This window comes from Spermophilus citellus, assembly GCF_964194105.1.
Source record: "Spermophilus citellus genome assembly, chromosome: 7".
NCBI lineage: Eukaryota > Metazoa > Chordata > Mammalia > Rodentia > Sciuridae > Spermophilus > Spermophilus citellus.
In genome coordinates this window covers 123,928,279-123,949,548 of record NC_138188.1, presented here as the reverse complement: position 1 = coordinate 123,949,548, position 21,270 = coordinate 123,928,279, and the positions used below count along the sequence as shown (strand labels likewise).

Genomic DNA, 21,270 nt, shown 5'->3' with positions numbered 1-21,270 from the left:
CTGACTGCTCTCACCATTTCTATTTGACATTATATTTGAGGTTGTAGGCATCCCAGTGAGCTAGAAAAACAAGTCAAAGGTATAAGATTGGAAAGGAACAGAAAATTTTATTATTCAGAAGATTATTATAATCTTGGTTAAAAAACCAAAGTAACAGAAATTTGTTAGAATTAATAAGAGACTCTAGCAGTTTTGCTGGATATAAAATGAATGTCCCAAAATTAATTGAATTATTAATGCTGAAAAATAATTAAAAAGTAAAATCACCATACCTTTGTCTATACCCTGGTTTCTGTCAAATTGAGATACTAATGTAAGAAACATGCTCACCTGTCCAAACCCAAAGAATGGATTAAGAGACACAAGGTATAGCAAAAGCAAGGATTTCTAATGATGGTCTTGCAAGAGTGGGTGCCTAGAGGAAGCAAGCACCCTCAGAGCAGTTATAACCAGCATTTTTAAATTATAGTTAGTTATACATAACAGTAGAATGCTTTTTCAACACATCATACATAAACGGAGTATAACTTCTCATTCTTCTAGTTGTACATGATGTCGAATTACACAAATTGTATAGTTATATATGCATATAGTATAATAATGTCTGATTCATTCTACTATCCTCCCTACCCTCATATGTTCTCCCTCTCTTCACTCCCCTCTTTCTAATCCAAACTACCTATATTCTTCCTTAGCCCCTGCCCCCTTATTGTGAATTAGCATCCACATATCAGAGAAAACATTCTACCTTCGGTTCTTTGGGATTTGTCTTATTTCACTTAGCGTGATATTCTCCAGCTCTATCCATTTACCTGCAAATGCCATCATTTCATTCTTCTTTAAGGCTAATATTCCATTGTGTATACAGACCACAGTTTCTTTGTCTATCCATCTGTTGAAAGCACCTAGGTTGGTTCCATAGTTTAGCTATTATGAGTTGAGCTGCTATAAACATCAATGTGGCTGCCCCACTGTAGGATGCTGATTTTAAGTCCTTTGACTTAAAAACCAAGGAGTGGGATAACTGGGTCAAATGGTGGTTCCATTCTAAGCTTTCTGAGGGATCTCCATATTGCTTTCCATAGTAACAACCAGCATTTTATCCCCTAGAGTGCAGCCCCCCCCCCCAGTTCCTCATTGGCTGGGTAGTAATGTCTCCTAGATTTTACAGTCTCCTATTGGGTTCTTTAAAGAAATATGTCTTTGGTTGTCTCCACGTCCCTTTGTTCTCTTGTGGTAGAGAAAGTCCCCTTGGATTGAGTGCCTTTTGGCATTCTGCTGGTCCTTCTTACCTCCTCTTTGTCAAGAGGCTGTTAACTGCTTGTAACTTTTCATCCTGAAGGATCTGGAAAATAGGCCCCAGGGAACTTCCCTTATCTAACTTTTAACTGTTTCCCTGCCTGCCCTCCTGCCCCACCCTAAATGAGCCCACCACCCCAATTCCTCAGTGACCTGGCCCTGCTAAACCCTATAAAACCCAGACCATTTTCCCTCCCTCCATTGTTTAATAAAGCACTGTTGGTCCCTTGAGGTCTGCCTCCATTTCTTTTTCTTTTTGTATTCTCTTCCATTTGCTTTCACATCCTCCACTCCCTTCCAGCTGCCTTTTTTTACATTCCAAATAATTTTACATTTAAAAAATGTAATTTGGGGGCTGGGGTTGTGGCTCAGTGGTAGAGCGCTCGCTCGCCTCACACGTGTGAGTCCCTGGGTTCGATCCTCAGCACCACATACAAAAATAAACAAGTGAAATAAGGTTTTGTGTCCAACTACAACTAAAAAATTTTTTTAAATTGAAAATTAATAATGTATTTTGAAAATGGACTACCAGACTTTCTTGCAATAACAACATTACCCTTATGTGATAAATGGAAGACTATAGTTGAGCATTTAAGAATCCGGGTTTGTAATCTAAATCCTGCATTAATTTAAATCCTTATTCCATCTGTTACTTGCCCTGTGCCTTAACTAATCAGTTAACATCTCAAAATCTTTACTTCCTTACCTGCAAAATAAGAATTGTTAAACTATTTAACCTAGATGTTATGACAATTAGATGAGAGGCTATATGAAACTACTTAGCACAGTTCCTGATGTATTTGTCCAACAAATGTTAATTTCTGTTATTCATGAAAACCCATCTGAATCTAAAGTTATAGGAATGATGAGCCTGAGATTCCAGATGAAAATCATATAATTTCTGCAGAAAGAAAAAGAATCTTAAAAACAGCACAAAACAAAATACTGGACTGGAGAGTCACATTTAATGAATTCGTGTGCAAAAAGCATAAGCCCTGGGCTGGGGCTGTAGCTCAATGGTAGAGCGCTTGCCTAGCATGCGTGAGGCACTGGGTTCAATCCTCAGCACCACATAAAAATAAACAAATAAAATAAAGGCATGCTGTCCATCTTGTAAGGGTCCGGCGAAACGTCGGAGAAGGAAAGACCACACGAGACTAGCTTCATGCAATGGCAAGGGGGATTTTTATTAGGGATCCGTTCCAACACGTTGGGGCTCCGTGCTCACTCAAGAAGGGAGAGCAGCCCAGAGCCCAGAGCAGAGGTCAAGCAGAGCTTAAGTACACTTTTGGGAGAGGGTGGGGGACTTTGCATACATCAGAACAAATCATCATGAGGCGCGGGGAAATTGAACAACAATTCTGATACATGATTAGTCCATTCATTGGCGGGAACAGTTTGGGCAGGGGTGATTGGTCACTTCCAAGTGGGGCACACATTCAAACTGATTGGTCCTGGGGCCTATATGCGTACGTGCCATGTTACCTGGAGCCCTTAGCTATTAAACAACCAGGGAATCAATGCAGATATTTACTGAGCAGCTCCTGCATTGTCTTAACAACTTTACAGACATTACAGGTTCCGGGGATAGCAGGGGAATTGTAACAATAGGCTTTTACCTTTTAGCCCAGGCCTTGTAATCTAGAAGCTTTACAATGCCCTAGTTTTTTACACTTTAACTCAGACTTTTGCAGCTTAGAATCAGCTTAGAAATTTTACCCTTACAATCTAAAACTAAAATAATAATAATAATAATAAAATAAGCATAAACTCTGGGTTGATGCTGCTTGAGAAGCAGGTAGCAAAAAGAAATAAGTGAAAAGGCTGCCCAAGGAAATAATCTTTACAAGATAATGCTGTAGTAAAAATCAGGGGAAAGTGAGGGATGAGAGATGGGTAAGCAAGAAATGAAAGACAGAGACCAGACCAGAGTTTCACACAAGAGTTCCTTTGTCAGAGCTGACAAATAAAGCCCATTTCTCTATAAGAGAGAGAGGCAAAACAGGCTTGGGTTCTGGGACTTTTTCCGGGGAGGCTCAGGAATCAGAGCCAGCTGGGTCCTAATGTGGGTGGTTAAGGGGTGGGTTGGTATGAGGGAGTGGGGGATCTTTCTCAGAAAGGCCCTTGGGTGGGAAAGTGAAACTTTTTCCTTAAAATGGTGACTGTCATTTAAGATGGCTGTCCAGATGCTAAGCAAGGACCTTATATTCCCCCGTTTTGGTTTTTATTGGGCTCCTTACAGAACAGGGATGTAGGTCAATCTTCTATAACTGCTTTCTGCTGGGAAGGGGTGGCATTTGAATCCCTCATTAGAGGCATGGGATGTCATTGGAACGATGACGAAGGTTGAGTGGTGGTGGAATGATGTCCCTGGCAGCCCAACTTTGGTAAAAATAGCATTCCTCCTGTAGGTACAAAGTTGCCTTTTTCAGCAATAAGAAGATCAATGCCCCTTCGATTCTGCAGAACCACAGCAGCTAAAGAATCAAGCTGGGATTGTTTGGTTAATATGGTCTGAGCAAGTTGCTGTAAGTCTTCTAGAGATTGGAATGCTAATTTCTGATAATGGTACCCCTGGGAGGTAAATGCAGAATGAGAGAGGAGGGCAAAAATTAAAAAGGGAAGGATAGTAGTATTCATGGTTCTGCAGTGTCCTCATGGTCCTCAGAGACTGAAGGAAGATTGGGGGTTCTGGCCTTGGAGAAACACAGCTTGAGAGGGCCTGTGAGTCTCAGTGTATTCAAGGTGAAGAAGACTATTTTAAATGGGAGTTATGAACCCAATATGGGATGCCCTCAAGACAGGCCATTGAGGGAGTGGTAAGAATGACCCCTTAGAGTTCGTTCATTTTGTGGAGAATTGAGAGGAGGAGGGGGGCCTGGGGGGGCAAAAAGTACTAGATCAAGCTGGGGTTATGGCTCAGTGGTAGAACGCTTGTCTAGCATATGTGAGGCCCTGGGTTCCATCCTCAGCACCGCATGAAAATAAATAAATAAAATAAAGGTATTGTGTCTAAATACTTCTAAAAAATAAATATTTAAAAGAAAAAGTATCAGGTCGCCAGGAGACAGAGTGGAAGAAGGGGAAGAGGCAGAATTAGGCTTTTCCAGAGCAGCATCGCTGTATTGCCAAAGAAGGTTCCTAATGTAAGCAAGAAGGGGCCAGAAAAGAGGAGGAGCAAGGGGTAGTGGAGAATCAGAGAGTGGAGAGCTGATCAGGGAGATAGGCCGTCCATATAGAAGCTCAAAAGGGGAGATGTTGAGTGGCTTCTTTGGGAGGGCTCCTAACCTAAGAAGAGCCAAGGGAAGGAGTTTAGTTCAATTTAAATGTAATTCAAGAGATAGTGGGCATTGAGGGAGGCTTCCTTTGCCAAAATGAAGGCTCTGATGAAGGCGACAAGTTCAGCCTGCTGATATTGGGGAGGGGAGCTGCTTCCGAAACCGAGTTTAGAGGGACTATATCAAACCCTGCCAAAGAACTCCCTCCCAAAGGAGAGGGAGCCATCTATGAACCACGTGTATGTTGCCCGGAGCACAGGGCCTTCCTGTATGTGGGAGGGATGTGGAAGAAGCTCCTCCAGAGTTTCAATGCATGAATGGATAAGAGGAGAAGAGATGGAAGAGTCCTGAGGAGCAGAGAGGAGAGTAGCAGGGTTTAAAGGTGAACACGTGTGGAAAGTAAGACTGGGATCTTCCACAGGGAACCCCAAATGAGGCTGGTGTGTGGGTGAAGAAGAAGAGTGCTAGGTGAATGGGAGAAGGTGTGTGGTGATTGTCCTGGGCCCTCAGGCCAGGATCCCAAAGCAGTTCAAATCCCTGGAGGGGAGAGCAAAGCTGATGGGAGAATGTGATCAAGGATGGGGGTTTTTGAGACAGATGTGAATGGGCTTGTGGTGTGAGGCAAAAGAAGGACTTGAAACATCCCAGACAGTAGGGTCCACCTTGGAAGGGGGTAATGGGAAGGCACTGGCAGACAGAATAGGGGATGGTCCTAAGATAAGGGTGAGGATCAGGGGAGCGGCAGATGAGTCTGGATGGAAGCATAAATGAAGGGAGAAGGAAAGCGTAGCCCCCAATTTTATGAGGATGTCCCTTCCCATAAGGAGAACAGGGCACTGTGAAATGACCAAAATGGAGTGAGTAAAAATTAGAGAGCCAAAAGCGCAAACAAGGCTAGGTGTCTGTAAGGGTTGGTAAGGTTTATCCTCTACCCCAACAATAGAGGTCATACAATGAGTGGTAGGCCCCCCAGAACTCCTTGAGGACTGAATAGGTAGCCCTGGTGTCTAGGAGAAGGGAGACAGGCCTACCTGAAATACACAGAGGTATCCTGGGTTCCCATGGAGTGATGATGGTCATGGTTGGGTGATCGGGACCTGGGCCTCTTTGGTCCTCTGCACTCAGTCCCAATATTTGGAAAGGGGAACCAGAAGGGCCAGATGGCCAGGGGCCACTATAGGCTCGGGGACAGTCAATGGCCCAGTGTCCCTTCTGATGTCATTAGGACAAGGGCCCAGAGGCTTGTGAGGCTTAGGATATGTATAAGTCCAGTGACCCATCTGACCACATTTAAAACAGGGTCTGGGTGGCTCCAAGGGACCCTTCCATGAGTCAGTAGAATCAGGAACAGAAGCTAAGGCTGGATGGACAGCTAGAGTGAGCATCTGATATTTCTGCTTCCGGGCCTTCTCATCTCTCCCGTTATAGACCTTAAAGGCCACTTCCAGCACCTCAGCTTGGGGAATTACAGGCCCCCTCTTGAGGAGCCTTAGTTTGGCCTTAATATAGGGGAAACTCTGGGAGAAAAAGTAGGTCGTTAGTAGTTGTCTCCTATCTGGAGTTTCAGGTATTGTTATAAAGCCTTGATGAGGTGGTCTAAAAATGTTGAAGGGTTTTCATTCTTATCCTGGAAGATTTCCTGGAGCCTTTCATAACTGATAGCTTTATGGGCTGCCTTTCTAAGTCCTGCCATGAGGCAAGTTGCCGCAGTCTTGGCTGGGCACAGAATCACGAGCCACCACACAGCTTTGTAGATTCAAACAGCAATTCTTTATTCCCGAACTCACACCGTCCTCCACACATGCTCTCGGGCAATCCCAGTTCTCTGCCACCCAAAATCACCTACTCCACGAGGCTCTCTTTTCCAAAATGCCCTCTGAATCTCACGAGAACTCAATGAGAGCTCAGGCAGCAGGAACGCCCTAATTCCAGCAGCAATAATCCTCAACATCCAACTTCCCTAAAATCCAAGGTCTTAAACTGGGAACGCCTTAAACTTGTCTTAAACCGGGAACGCCCTAAACCCAAGGACCGGGATACTTCCTCAAACTGCAGGATACACCCTAATCCTGGATCCACCCTCGTCCTTGGGCAGGGTCACCTTACATGCAATGTCAACAGCGAAATTAACATGGGGTACGCTGGCAAGGAAATTTCCTACTTGGTAATGGCCCTCAGCAGCAAGTAATGAATCAGTTTCTACTAGTTACTCCTCCAGGTGAATTATAATCCCAATTGGGGTCCCAATGAGGGACTGCTTCAGTGCCAATTGGATGGGTAGGGGAGGTCTGATGTATCTCATCAGCATAATTTCTGGCTTGGTCCCAAACTTGCCTGCACTCTTCGGGTAGGAGAGTGTATGGAGAGTGTTAGACAAGATCATACAGACATTGTGGAAGGCCAAATTAAATGATTGAGTCAGATATTGAAACTCTTTGATATAGAACCTGAGCCACTTTTCTATATGTGAAAGATCTGACAAAAAGAAAGGCACTTGAACCTGGAATTATACCATATTCCCCAGCCACCTCACGTAGAGGACACATTACAGGTTGGACAGTGACAGCCAATGAGCATGTAGCAGGAGGAGAGGACAGAGAGGTCAAGGGGACAGTTGCTATGGAGGCTTCATTAGAAAGGGAATTGTGGTATGGTCGGGGCTCATCTGCTGGGTTGAAGAAGAAGGAGTCCTGGGTAGGATCTTCTGTCCCTTTGGAAGCAGGTGTAGGGGAGGTGGTAGAGTATTTGCCTAGCTAGCATCCCTGAGGTCCTGAGTGCTATCCTCAGTATCACAAAAGAAAAAAAAAGTAATTTTTAATGCATATACAATGATATTATTTTCTAATGAATACACAGTTTGTATTATAGTTTTTGTGTCAAAACATATAGTCATGAGCATCAGAGGTGGGCACTTTGAATGGTTAACTCTCTGGTTAACAAGTCCTGGGTATCTCCAGCACTGGTGCTGAGCTGTCCTGTAGGGGTTCAGCGATTGTTCCAGGGGCTGAAACACTTGCATTCTGGTTGGTAAACAGGCCCCTCTGAGCTTCTGACCATCTCTTTGTTTCCCTTAACCTAAGGACCTCCCAGGGTTACACTAACTAAAGGGGAACTCCATTCTTTGTTACTTTCTACTGGTCTTTTAACTATGTAATTTTACTTGCAGTTTTTCCTCTTTGGGTATCTTTTTAAAATAACGTAGGATTTAATCATCTTTAGTTTATACTCAACTTTTATACTAATTTTGAAACTGGGGGACAAAAGGCAGTCAATGTAGATAATAAATAATTGGGTCTGATCAGGAAGATGGGGGCTGGTTGGAAAGGAAAGAAATCAATTGCTGACATCTCCAAAGCCCTTCCCCGCTTGCTCCAACCTGATGCTAAGGTAATCTGCCCCAGGAATTGTTCCTCCCTGCAGGGAGTTAGAGTTGTTACTTAATGCCTCTTAGGCTGGTTCCTTCCTTCCTTACCCCTAAGCAGCCTCATTCAGCCCTGGAATCCACCTTTTGGCCACTGGTCACCTATGCGGGATGGAGAGAGGAGAGAGGTCAGATAAGGGGAGAAGGAGAGCAGGAGAAAAGGAAATCTAAACTGTATAAAACGGGCAGGACACCCCTACTTCTTTGGATATCCATCTCTGGGGCCCCTTCTCTGTGGAGAAGTCTATCTCTGTTCTATCCTTTAAGTAAAAGTTGCTTTCTACGCTTCTCTCTGCATTTCTTGAGTGTTCAATCTTCACATTTGGGGAAATGGAACTCGGCCCTGATTGATTTTCATCACCACTTATCACTATCATATCTGAAGGATTTAGAAACAACCACCCCCAGGGAGAGAAGAAGAACAATGGGCTCTGAACTTTCACAATTTCCCATTCTACATCTGTTTCCCTGACTGCCCAGGGACACACTCTGCTATGAGTAAGTCTAACTAAACCCCATAAAACTCAAACCCCTATTGTGACTAGTTACCATTTTCTCTTTTGAAAATGTATCACTGTGCTGCTTAATAAAACATTGCTGATCTATTGAGGTCTGTCTCTGTTTCTCTTACTTTCTCTTTCATGTGCTTTCAATATGTATCCCAATATTAAATATTATTTATTCTGCCTGACTCTGCCTTATTTTTTTGTTCATTTTGTTTCACTGTTTGGCATTTTTGCAGCGCTGGGGCCTCGTGCATCTTAGGGAAGCGCCACATTCCCTGCTCCATCTCTGCCTTTTATTTGAAGAGTTCAATACACATTTATGCCGCGTCCGGCAAAATGGACCGAGTCCGGCGGGAGACGTCGGGATTAAAAAAGTTCACAGGACACCAAGGTTCTTCATCCAGGGGGAATCTCTCTTTATTATCTCAGCTCGTACTTATATATTTCTTTCAGACAGAATGGAAAGTTACTGGTAGGTGGAAGCAAGGACGGAGGGGGGCAGGTGGTCCTTGTCGACTCATACTAAGCCTTCAACCAGGAACCTTATCAGACCCAAGCAGGTCAGGACGTTCCCACATGACTGTTATAGGCTGAATATGAAAACAGAAACCACAAATCTTTCAAGGCCTTGGGAGCTGGCCTCTTTGACGTGCACAACAAGAAACCAGGGCCGGCACCAAGCCCCGGGGGCCAGGGGGGATCCGAGCCAGCACATTTACATTTAGTATATTTACTGGTACGAAAAACTGTTAGGTGGGCAGGCTCTTCTCTTCCCCCCTCCCCTGTGGATGGGGACTTTCCACCTGGCTAAAGAAACCTGAAATGGCCAATCAGAAGCTGACATGGCAAGGGACCCCTGCCGCAGTCTGGCTGGGCACAAATCACGAGCCACTGAAGTAGGAACAAACTTTATTTCTGAACTCCACCAGCACACTCCACACACGCTCCCGGGAAAAATGCCGAACACCACACCACGAGGCTCCTCTCGGGACACACTACACTAACATGTAATTCCTCCTCCGGAATTCCCTCCTACCGCACTTCCCCAACCAATGGGAACTCTCCAGGAGTCCCGGGAGAGCTCCAAAGTAGCAGGCCTAGGCAGAGAGCAGGTGTCTAATCTCCAATTGAATGCACATCTTAACATAATCATTATCATCTCAATGGCTTGCTGGGGTCACCTTTCAACCAAAAATGCCATGTGTCATTCCTACTTGGCTATGGCTCTCAGCTGACCCCAACCACCAAGGGTTCCCACCTGTGGAAACAATGGCCTTGTCAACTCAGCCAGCCCTGACCAACCCCACGATAGGCACAGTCCCCCTAAACTGGGCTCTGCCAACCTGCTGTTGGTAGCTGCAAGTTAGATGGCCTAGGTCCTCCTACCTCCAGTTTCCTTTATAACCCTGTGCTTGCCTTTCCCGCCCGCAACTTCACCAGCCCTGGCCCTTTCACAGACCCTGAATCTTGCCCAGGAGCAACTCCCAATAAGCCTTCATTTGGTGCCTCATTCTTGTTCCATGGTTCCTGATCTCACGCTCCCCTTTCTGCTTTACATTAACTTCTGTCACTTTACTATTTGTTTTCTGTCTTCTCTCTTTGTTCCTCAGTTTCTCCATTAGGGATTGCACTTGTGTTAAATTGATATTTTCTAGTGTGCCCTCTGAATTCTCTTCTTGTTTCTTTTCCTACATATTTTTGAGTTATTTTCTTAGGGATGGTAGTCTTGATGATTGTATTTAATATCTTCATTTATGACAATCTAGCTCAGATTAATATCAACTTAATAGTGTACAAAACATTTTCTCCCCTGTAGCTGTTACCTGCCCCTTTATGCAGTTACTGTCACAAATTCTGTATTTCTTTTATTTATTTACTTAGTTGTAGTTGGACACAATACCTTTATTTAATTTATTTATATGTGGTGCTGAGGATTCCACTCCACGGGGGGCCTCACATGTGCTAAGTGAGTGCTCTGCTGCTGAGCCAACCCCAGCCCACAAATTCTGTATTTCTATATAATGTGACCATCAGTATGATCTATCCTTATTGTTTTTTCGAGTGGTCTTTTAAATGAGAAAAGAAAAAGAGGAATTGCAAACAAAAACGTATGCAGGTATTATCTTTCATGTTTATCTGTATAACTATCCTTTACCACTATTCTTCATTTCTTCATGTTTATTAAATCATCATTTATCTAATGTTCTTTCATTTCAGTTTAAAGGATTTCTTCTGAATTTGAAACAACAAATTCAGTTTTTGTTTACCTGAAATGTGTAAATTTGACCTTTATATTCAAAAAATAGTTTTACAAGAGACAGAATCCTTGGTTGATTTTTTTTTTCATTTAGCACTTTGAATATATATATATATATATATATATATGTAATTCCTATCTCTGGTCTCCATGGATTCTGGTAAGAAATCATGTTATTCTTTTTGTAAATAGTCTTTAAAAGGATCATTTTATAAGGCTGAATAGTTTTATAACATAGAGGTACATGGATTGAGCATTCCTAACTTGAAATCCAAAACACTTCACATTTTTAATTTTTAAGGGCTGACATGATACAAGTGGAAAATTTTACACCTGACCACATATAACAGGTGAAAGTCAAAAGGCAAGCATACTCAAAATATTGTATGGAATTATCTTCATGCTATGTGTACAAGACGTGTACAAAGTATAAATGAATTTGTGTTTAGACTTGGAATTCATCCCCAAGATATCTCATGGTATATATTTAAGCATTCCCAAATCCGAAATCTGAAATACTTTTGACACGAATCATTCCAGATAAAGGGTATTCAACATGTATCAATTTTTTAAGTTTTTCCTTACAGTGTTTTGATTTCTTGTAAAAACTTATGAAGACACATGTAAATCCTACGTGTACCTTTTCTGTGTCCCTTTCAGCATGACCTTCAACAGAATGAGTGGACATACAGGTCAGTAGCCATAAGCCAGCAGGTAGAGGTGAGCAGTGGAGAAAGTATGGTGAAATGAGATTAGGAGAGCCTCCTATGAGAGAGGCACCAAATAGCCAAGGTATTTTGGAGCTATTGACATGACAATCTAATTACCTTGAAGTCTGCATTTCGGTACCTCCTATTCCTTCTTGTGACTGGAAATGACTGGCAGAATTTTGGCTACTTTTAAATGGCAGGAAAGGCACTTAAGGTCTCAAGTTCACCCTTGTCTGGACTGAGGTTGCTGTTGTGTGGCCTTTTTAAATTTATTTTTTTCCTTTGGTGTTAGCTTTATTGAGATATAATTCACCTACCATACAGTTCACCCATGGAATGCATGTGGTTCCATGGTGTAGGAGTATATTCATAGGGTTGTACAACCATCAATCACCACAGTCAATATCAGAAAATTCTCTCCTCACAAAAAAGAAACTTTATATCCAGTAGCAGTAACCCTTTATCCCCTTTAGATTTTCCAAATATTAGATTTGTGAGATATATAAAGGGACTTTCAGTTGAGGTAAAGTTGGAAGAAAGAACATATGCAATTTGCTCCATACCAGTATAATTATGAGATCTTGGGTCTTTCATCTTAACTTTCTTTTGCTTGGATTTATCATAATGTACATATGGCGATATGGTGAAGATTAGGTAGGTTAATACAGTGTGCTTAGAACTCACCTGGATGTGGTAAGAACGCCATAATTCTTAGCTATACAATATCATTCCCATATCTATTTTTTCTGAGTACAACTAGACGATAAAAGAGCAAATCATTAAAATTTTCAAAATTTAGTTATTTTGCATAAAATTTATGTTAACCTGTAATGAGTTTATCATTTTTATTATAAAATGATTCACACATAAACATTTTTAAAGTTCTGTTTTAATATCTAATGTAGTAAATATTGGTGGATGTAACCTACTAAATAATAGCTTTTGAGACTCCTTCATAATTTTTAAGAATAAAAAGACTAAAATGTTTGAGAATTGTTAAAAGATATCTGTATGTTTCAACAGAAAAACTATAATATAAAACTGCCTATGGGCCAAATTGAGAATATGATTCTATATACAGTAAAAAATGGCTTTGTACTTTTAAATGAGGTGGGTATTATGACTCCTTAGAATATGACAGGAGATGTAGAAGAACTAAAAGTATTAGATTTATTCAAAAAAATCAAGTGACAAATTATTTTAATTTACAATGATATGATAAATACATGTTAAAGAGGGTGAACTATCTTAAGCGTCTGATTTAGAATTCTTAAGACGAGGCTCACCATCCAAAATACTAGAGAAATTCAAAGCACTTGAGACAGTTGATTGTGCAAAAGACAAAACAGGAAGCAAAGAAGCATGAAACACTCAAAGTTCTAATGGTGTGAAATGCGTCTTAAATCCTGAGGTTTACAGAACTCAGCACATAGGGGACTATCAAGGAATGCTTTGTTTTCATTGTTACATGTGAAAGGCAAGAGCATTTGAGGAAAATCAGGAAGAAAACTGGCTTCTTTGACAAAAAGAAAAGAACCAGGCTTGGTCTCTTCCCAAAGCACGGCTTCAAGAAATGCCACTATTTTCAACATGATGAAGACAAGAAGTAAAAACAGTAGGAAGGTGGCAGATTTTTTATTTACATAGAAAAGGTCATCACAGTGAATTAGCAGCAAGCTACCATTAAACCATACGCCTGTCTTTTTTAGTAGACAGGATAATTTAGAGGAAATATAGAACGACATCTAGAAAGGATTCCAGGAAGTTTTTGTTTGTTTGTTTGTTGTTTTTGTTTTGTTTTTTTTTTTTAAAATTTGGAAAAGGAATAATGAAGAAAACTGGGGGGAGGGGGCCAATGAGATTCTCCAGCTTGAAGATCGACTGTTTTCTGCTCAATTGCCTTGGGATCTCCTGACATTGCTCTACATAGGACTCTTCTTAGAGCTTGTTGGACAGGGGTTGTCCCATACACTGAGGGCTGCCCAGGAAAACAAAAGTTTAAAGCACAGGGCTGGGGATGTGGCTCAAGCGGTAGCGTGCTCGCCTGGCATGCATGCGGCCCGGGTTCGATCCTCAGCACCACATACAAACAAAGATGTTGTGTCTGCCGAGAACTAAAAAATAAATATTAAAAAAATTCTCTCTCTCACTCTCTCTCTCTCTCCTCTCTCACTCTCTCTTAAAAAAAAAAAAAAGTTTAAAGCACAACCTGAGGATTTGGTTTGCAGGGGCAGAGCCATATCTTATGTCCTTAGTTCTTTAAAACAGAATAAAAGAAGCAGGAGAAGATGGCGGCGAAGGGAGTGCAGCACCCCAGTGCGCTGCGCCACTGTGCGGGAGAAAGACGAGGTGAAACGGCTGAAGGCTACCTTGGTGGGAATCCCCAGTGAAACTGAGGTGCTCCAGAATCTAGAGGACAGATTTCCAGCGCGCGGGATTCGGCTGCAGGGGCTTGGTCGCGGGCGATTTCTCCGCACGGAGGGAAGCAGTACCTGGTCGGCGGACCGCCCCATGGATGGAGTCTGGGACGCGCCCTAGTTAATTAGCGGCGAGGTACCAGAGCGGGATTACAGCGAAGCGGATTCTGGAGGTTCTTGCCAGTGGCGCACTGGCCGCGCTGAGTGCTGAGTTCCAGCTTTGAAACAGAGGAGAGAACCGGTCCAGTTCGATTCCCGACACCGGTCGGAACATGGAGGAGGACAGCAGCCGCCATCATGGAGAGCTGATGCAATCATCCCTGTTTTCTACTGATCTCAGCTCATTCAACTACGGAACAGGTGATTCCAGGCTGGTATTTGCCTGCGTCGCGCAGACAGATCGCTCAGGCTCGGGACTGGAAAACCTGAGGAGAATACTCTTCGGGCCTCACCCCTGGCAAGGCGGGCGCCGGACTTTGAGCGGCCAGATTCTAGTTCCCCGGGTTGCTTTGGCCCAGGACGGGAGATCCTTCGGGGACTCCGGGCGGAGGCCAGTTACAAGTGGATTGAGCGCTGAGGGGCGGCGTGGCTCTAACTCCCAGAACAGTTTTGGCCCGGGGCTAGGGAACCCACGGGGACTGCGTCTTTGACCCTGCTCCTGGCTGAGCATACACTGAGCTGGGAGAGGTTGGAGCTGCCAGGCTCGGGCTCCCGGGGCTGCTTGGGCCTGAGGCTGGGGTACCTCTGTGGAGCCTGCTCCTAGAGAGTGTGGCAGGGATCAGAGAGGCTGGGTTCTGGCTCCTGTGGCTGCTTGAGCCCAGGGCCGCGGAGCCTGTGGGGACCGCGAGCTGAGGCCAGCCACAAGTGAAACTTGCGACGAGGGGCAGCGGGACTCTGTCTCCCGGAACAGTTTTGGCCCGGAGCTGGGGAGCCCGCAGGAAGTGCGTCTTAGACTCTGCCCCCAGCGGAGCGTGCACCGAGCAGGGAGAGTCTGGTGCGGCCAGGCTTGGGCACCGAGCAGGGAGAGTCTGGTGCGGCCAGGCTTGGGCTCCCAGGGCTGCTTTGGCCTGGGATTGGGGAACCCGCGGCGGTTGCTCTGAGGAGCCTGCTCCTAGAAGAACGTGGCGGGGATCGGAGAGACCGGCTCCTGGCTCCCGAAGCGGCTCTGGCTCAGGGTTGGGGATCCTACAGGGACTGCTTCTTGGTCCGGGTCATGCTGGGTGCTGCGGGGGCCTGGGGGGCAGAGTGGAGCTGCCTCCTGTGCCCAGAGCAGGCTAAGGGTCCCGCCGGTGTGGTATCGCGACACCCCAACTGCAGCTGGGGCCGAGGAGAGTAGCCGCCCACGCCTGGAACAGGACCAGCGACACGATGGCAGGGTAGCCAAGTCAACCCACTTGGAGTGGAGGCCGTGAAGAGCCGCCGTCTGATCCTGCAAGGTAGGCAGTCCTGCGTCCCACTGGCAGGATAGGCTCGGCAGCCTGCCAGTGTGATGGACGAGTAGCATCGAGGCAGTCACGTCACACTGGTTGGAGTAGGGGTTGAACAGAGCCGCCGCCAGCATCCGGAAGGAGCCCAGAGACCCGTTGGAGAGGCAGTTAGGTACCCCCACTGGGAGTGGGGGTTGAGCAGAACTGCCGCCCAGGCCCGCAGGGTGGGCAGATCTGAGACCCACCGGCGGAACAAGCTTGGAGGCTGACCAGCGTGGTAGACACGTCACATCAATTGGAATAGGGGTGGAGAAGAGCTTCCGCCCACATCCGGATCAGGACCAACGATCCGAGGACGTGGTAGGAACGTCACCGCAATTGGAGTGGGGGCAGAGTAGAGCAGCCACCCGTGCCCGCAGGGTGGGCAGACCTACGACCAACCAGCGTAGTGGATAGATCACCCTGATTAGAGGAGGAGCACAGCCACTACCCGCCCTACAAGAGAGATATCCCAACTATACAAAAGCAATATAAATAAGCAGGGGGAAAAATTTCAAAAACACAACAGTTTCACCAAGCAGAAAGAAACGCAAGCAATATGAAAAGACAAGGAAAGAAAGGACCCCAAGCAATGCAGGTCAACTCAACTCTAGAAGAGGTAATAGCTGCAACAGATGGAATGTCAGATAAAGAGTTCAGGATATACATGCTTCAGATGATCTGGACTCTCAAGGAAGACATGAGACAGCAAAATCAGACAATGAAAGATCACATTGACAAGGAACTACAGAAACAAATCCAGGAAGTAAAAGATCAATTTCACAGGGAGTTAGAAGTAATAAAAAACAAACAAATAGAAATCCTAGAAATGCAGGAAGCAATAAACCAACTTAAAACCTCAATTAACAATACTACCAGCAGAATAGATCACTTAGAAGATAGAACATCAGACAATGAAGACAAAGTATTTCAACTTGAGAAGAACATAGACAGTTCAGCAAGACTGCTAAGAAACCATGAACAGAACATTCAAGAATTATGGGATAACATTAAAAGACCAAACTTAAGAATCATTGGGATACAGGAGGGCACAGAGCTCCAAACCAGAGGAATGAACAATCTATTCAATGAAATAATACGAGAAAACTTCCCAGACTTGAAGAATGAAACAGAATCCCATATCCTAGAAGCCTACAGGATGCCAAAAGTGCAAAATCATAAGAGATCCACACCTAGACACATTATAATGAGGATGCCCAACATACAGAATAAGGAGAGAATTTTAAAAGCTACAAGAGAAAGAAAGCAGATTACATTTAGGGGCAAACCAATCAGGATAACAGCTGATCTCTCAACACAGACTCTGAAAGCTAGAAGATCCTGGAATAACATTTTTCAAACACTGAAAGAAAATGGGCTCCAACCAAGAATCGTGTATCCGGCGAAATTAAGCTTCAGGATGGAAGATGAAATTAAAACCTTTCACGATAAACAAAAGTTAAAAGAATTCGCAGCTAGAAAACCATCTCTTCAAAAAATCCTTGGCAAAACATTACAGGAAGAGGAAACTGAAAATAACATTGAAAACCATCAGTGGGAGGTAGGAGAGTAAAGGGGGGAAAGTAATCAAAGAGGAAAACTAATCAGGTTTAGTAACATAAATAAACAAATATGACTGGAGGAACAAACCAAATCTCAATAATAACCCTAAATGTTAATGGCTTAAACTCACCAATTAAGAGACACAGGCTAGTAAAATGGATCACAAAACAAGATCCAACAATATGTTGCCTACAGGAGACGCATTTGATAGGAAAAGATATACATAGACTGAAGGTGAAAGGCTGGGAAAAATCATTCCACTCATATGGACTGCGGAAACAAGCAGGAGTGTCCATACTCATATCAAACAAAATAGATTTCAAGCCAAAGTTAATCAAAAAGGATAAAGAGGGACACTGCATACTGCTCAAGGGAACCATACACCAACAAGACATAACAATCATAAATAAGTATGCCCCAAACAATGGTGCAGCTACGTTCATCAAGCAAACTCTTCTCAAGTACAAGAGTCTAATAGACCACCATACAATAATCATGGGAGACTTCAACACACCTCTCTCACCACTGGACAGATCTTCCAAACAAAAGTTAAATAAGGAAACTATAGAACTCAACAACACAATTAACAACCTAGACTTAATTGACATCTATAGAATATACCACCCAACATCAAGTAGTTACACATTTTTCTCAGCAGCACATGGATCCTTCACAAAAATAGATCATATATTATGTCACAGGGCAACTCTTAGACAATATAAAGGAGTAGAGATAATACCATGCATCTTATTTGATCATAATGGAATGAAACTGAAAATCAACGATAAAAGAAGGAAGGAAAAATCATGCATCACTTGGAGAATGAACAATAGGTTACTGAATGATCAATGGGTTATAGAAGACATTAAGGAGGAAATTAAAAACTTCTTAGAGTTAAATGAAATCACAGACACAACATATCGGAATCTATGGGACACATTGAAAGCAGTTTTAAGAGGAAAATTCATTGCTTGGAGTGCATTCCTTAAAAAAAGAAAAAAACCAACAAATATACGATCTCATATATCATCTCAAAATCCTAGAAAAAGAAGAGCAAAACAACAGCAAAAGAAGTAGAAGGCAAGAAATAATTAAAATCAGAGCTGAAATTAATGAAATCGAAACAAAAGAAACAATTGAAAAAATTGACAAAACCAAAAGTTGATTCTTTGAAAAAATAAATAAAATCGACAGACCCTTAGCCATGCTAACGAAGAGAAGAAGAGAGAGAACCCAAATTACTAGCATACGGGATGAAAAAGGCAATATCACAACAGACACTTCAGAAATACAGAAGATAATCAGAAATTACTTTGAATCCTTATACTCCAATAAAATAGAAGATAGTGAAGGCATCGATAAATTTCTTAAGTCATATGATCTGCCCAGATTGAGTCAGGAAGATATAGACAGCCTAAACAGACCAATAACAATAGAGGAAATAGAAGAAACCATCAAAAGACTACCAACTAAGAAAAGCCCAGGACTGGAAGGGTATACAGCAGAGTTTTACAAAACCTTTAAAGAGGAACTAACACCAATACTTTTCAAGCTATTTCAGGAAATAGAAAAAGAGGGAGAACTTCCAAAGACATTCTACGAGGCCAACATCACCCTGATACCTAAACCAGACAGAGACACTTCAAAGAAAGAAAACTACAGACCAATATCTCTAATGAACCTAGATGCAAAAATCCTCAATAAAATTCTGGCGAATCAGATTCAAAATCGTATCAAAAAAATTATACACCATGATCAAGTAGGATTCATCCCTGGGATGCAAGGCTGGTTCAATATACGGAAATCAATAAATGTTATCCACCACATCAATAGACTTAAAAATAAGAACCATATGATCATCTCGATAGATGCAGAAAAAGCATTCGACAAAGTACAGCATCCCTTTATGTTCAAAACTCTAGAAAAATTAGGGATAACAGGATCATACCTCAACATTGTTAAAGCAATCTATGATAAGCCACAGGCCAGCATCATTCTGAATGGAGAAAAATTGAAGGCATTCCCTCTAAGATCTGGTACAAGACAGGGATGCCCTCTCTCACCACTTCTGTTCAACATAGTCCTCGAAACACTGGCCAGAGCAATTAGACAGACGAAAGAAATTAAAGGCATAAAAATAGGAAAAGAAGAACTTAAATTATCACTATTTGCAGACGATATGATTCTATACCTAACAGACCCAAAAGGGTCTACAAAGAAACTATTAGAGTTAATAAATGAATTCAGCAAAGTGGCAGGATATAAAATCAACACGCATAAATCAAATGCATTCCTGTATATCAGCGACAAATCCTCTGAAACGGAAATGAGGACAACTACTCCATTCACAATATCCCCCATAAAAATAAAATACCTGGGAATCAACCTAACAAAAGAGGTGAAAGACCTATACAATGAAAACTACAGAACCCTAAAAAGAGACATAGAAGAAGACCTCAGAAGATGGAAAAATATACCCTGTTCATGGATAGGCAGAACTAACATCATCAAAATGGCGATATTACCAAAAGTTCTCTATAAGTTCAATGCTATCCCAATCAAAATCCCAACAGCATTTCTTGTAGAAATAGATAAAAAAATCAGGAAATTCATATGGAATAATAAAAGACCCAGAATAGCAAAAACAATGCTAAGCAGGAAGTGTGAATCAGGTGGTATAGCGATACCAGACTTCAAACTATACTACAGAGCAATAGTAACAAAAACAGCATGGTACTGGTACCAAAACAGGCGAGTGGACCAATGGTACAGAATAGAAGACACAGTAACCAATCCACAAAACTACAACTATCTTATATTTGATAAAGGGGCTAAAAGCATGCAATGGAGGAAGGATAGCATCTTCAACAAATGGTGTTGGGAAAACTGGAAATCCATTTGCATCAAAATGAAACTGAATCCCTTTCTCTTGCCATGCACAAAAGTTAACTCAAAATGGATCAAGGAGCTCGATATTAAATCAGAGACACAGCGTCTGATAGAAGAAAAAGTCGGCTATGATCTACATACTGTGGGGTCAGGCTCCAAATTCCTCAATAGGACACCCATAGCGCAAGAGTTAACAACCAGAATCAACAAATGGGACTTACTCAAACTAAAAAGTTTTCTCTCAACAAAAGAAACAATAAGAGAGATAAACAGGGAGCCTACATCCTGGGAACAAATCTTTACCCCACACTCTTCAGATAGAGCCCTAATATCCAGAGTGTACAAAGAACTCAAAAAATTAGATAATAAGATAACAAATAACCCAATCAACAAATGGGCCAAGGACCTGAACAGACACTTCTCAGAGGAGGACATACAATCAATCAACAAGTACATGAAAAAATGCTCAACATCACTAGCAGTCAGAGAAATGCAAATCAAAACCACCCTAAGATACCATCTCACTCCAGTAAGATTGGCAGCCATTAAGAAGTCCAACAACAACAAGTGCTGGCGAGGATGCGGGGAAATGGGTACACTTGTTCATTGTTGGTGGGACTTCAAAATGGTGCAGCCAATTTGGAAAGCAGTATGGAGATTTCTTGGAAAGCTGGGAATGGAACCACCATTTGACCCTGCTATTCCCCTTCTCGGTCTATTTCCTAAAGACCTAACAAGAGCATGCTACAGGGACACTGCTACATCGATGTTCATAGCAGCACAATTCACGATAGCAAGATTGTGGAACCAACCTAGAAGCCCTTCAATAGATGAATGGATTAAAAATGTGGCATTTATACACAATGGAGTATTACTCTGCATTAAGAAATGACAAAATCATAGAATTTGGAGGGAAATGGATGGCATTAGAGCAGATTATGCTAAGTGAAGCTAGCCAATCCTTAAAAAACAAATGCCAAATGTCTTCTTTGATATAAGGGGAGTAACCAAGGACAGGGTAGAGACGAAGAGCTGGAGAAGAAGATTAACATTAAACAGGGATGATAGGCGGGAGGGAAAGGGAGAGTCAAGGGAAATTGCATGGAATTGGAAGGTGAGCCTCAGGGTTATACACAATTACATACAAGAGGAAAGGAGGAGTAGGAGAAAAATTATATAAGGGGAAGAAACAATTTATAGTAGAGGGGGTGGAGAGAGAGAAGGGGAGGGGAGGGGAGGGGAGGGGAGGGGAGGGGAGGGGAGGGGAGGGGAGGGGAGGGGGGATAGTGGAGAATGGGATAGACAACAGAATACATCAGTCACTAGAAAGGCAATTTGTAAATCAATGGAAATGTAACTGATGTGACACAGCAATCTGTATACGGGGTAAAAATGGGAGTTCATAACCCACTTGAATCAATCTGTGAAATATGGTATATTAAGAACTATGTAATGTTTTGAACA

General features: G+C 42.8%; 1 protein-coding gene across 1 annotated transcript in view; it reads left to right on the top strand.

The window, feature by feature from the left end:
* LOC308652729 (serine/threonine-protein kinase PAK 2-like) overlaps positions 1 to 21,270 on the top strand; it is a gene marked incomplete at its 3' end in the record, with an annotated part of 268,563 nt that overhangs the window by 95,153 nt on the left and 152,140 nt on the right. The gene's annotated exons all lie outside the window — the stretch shown is intronic.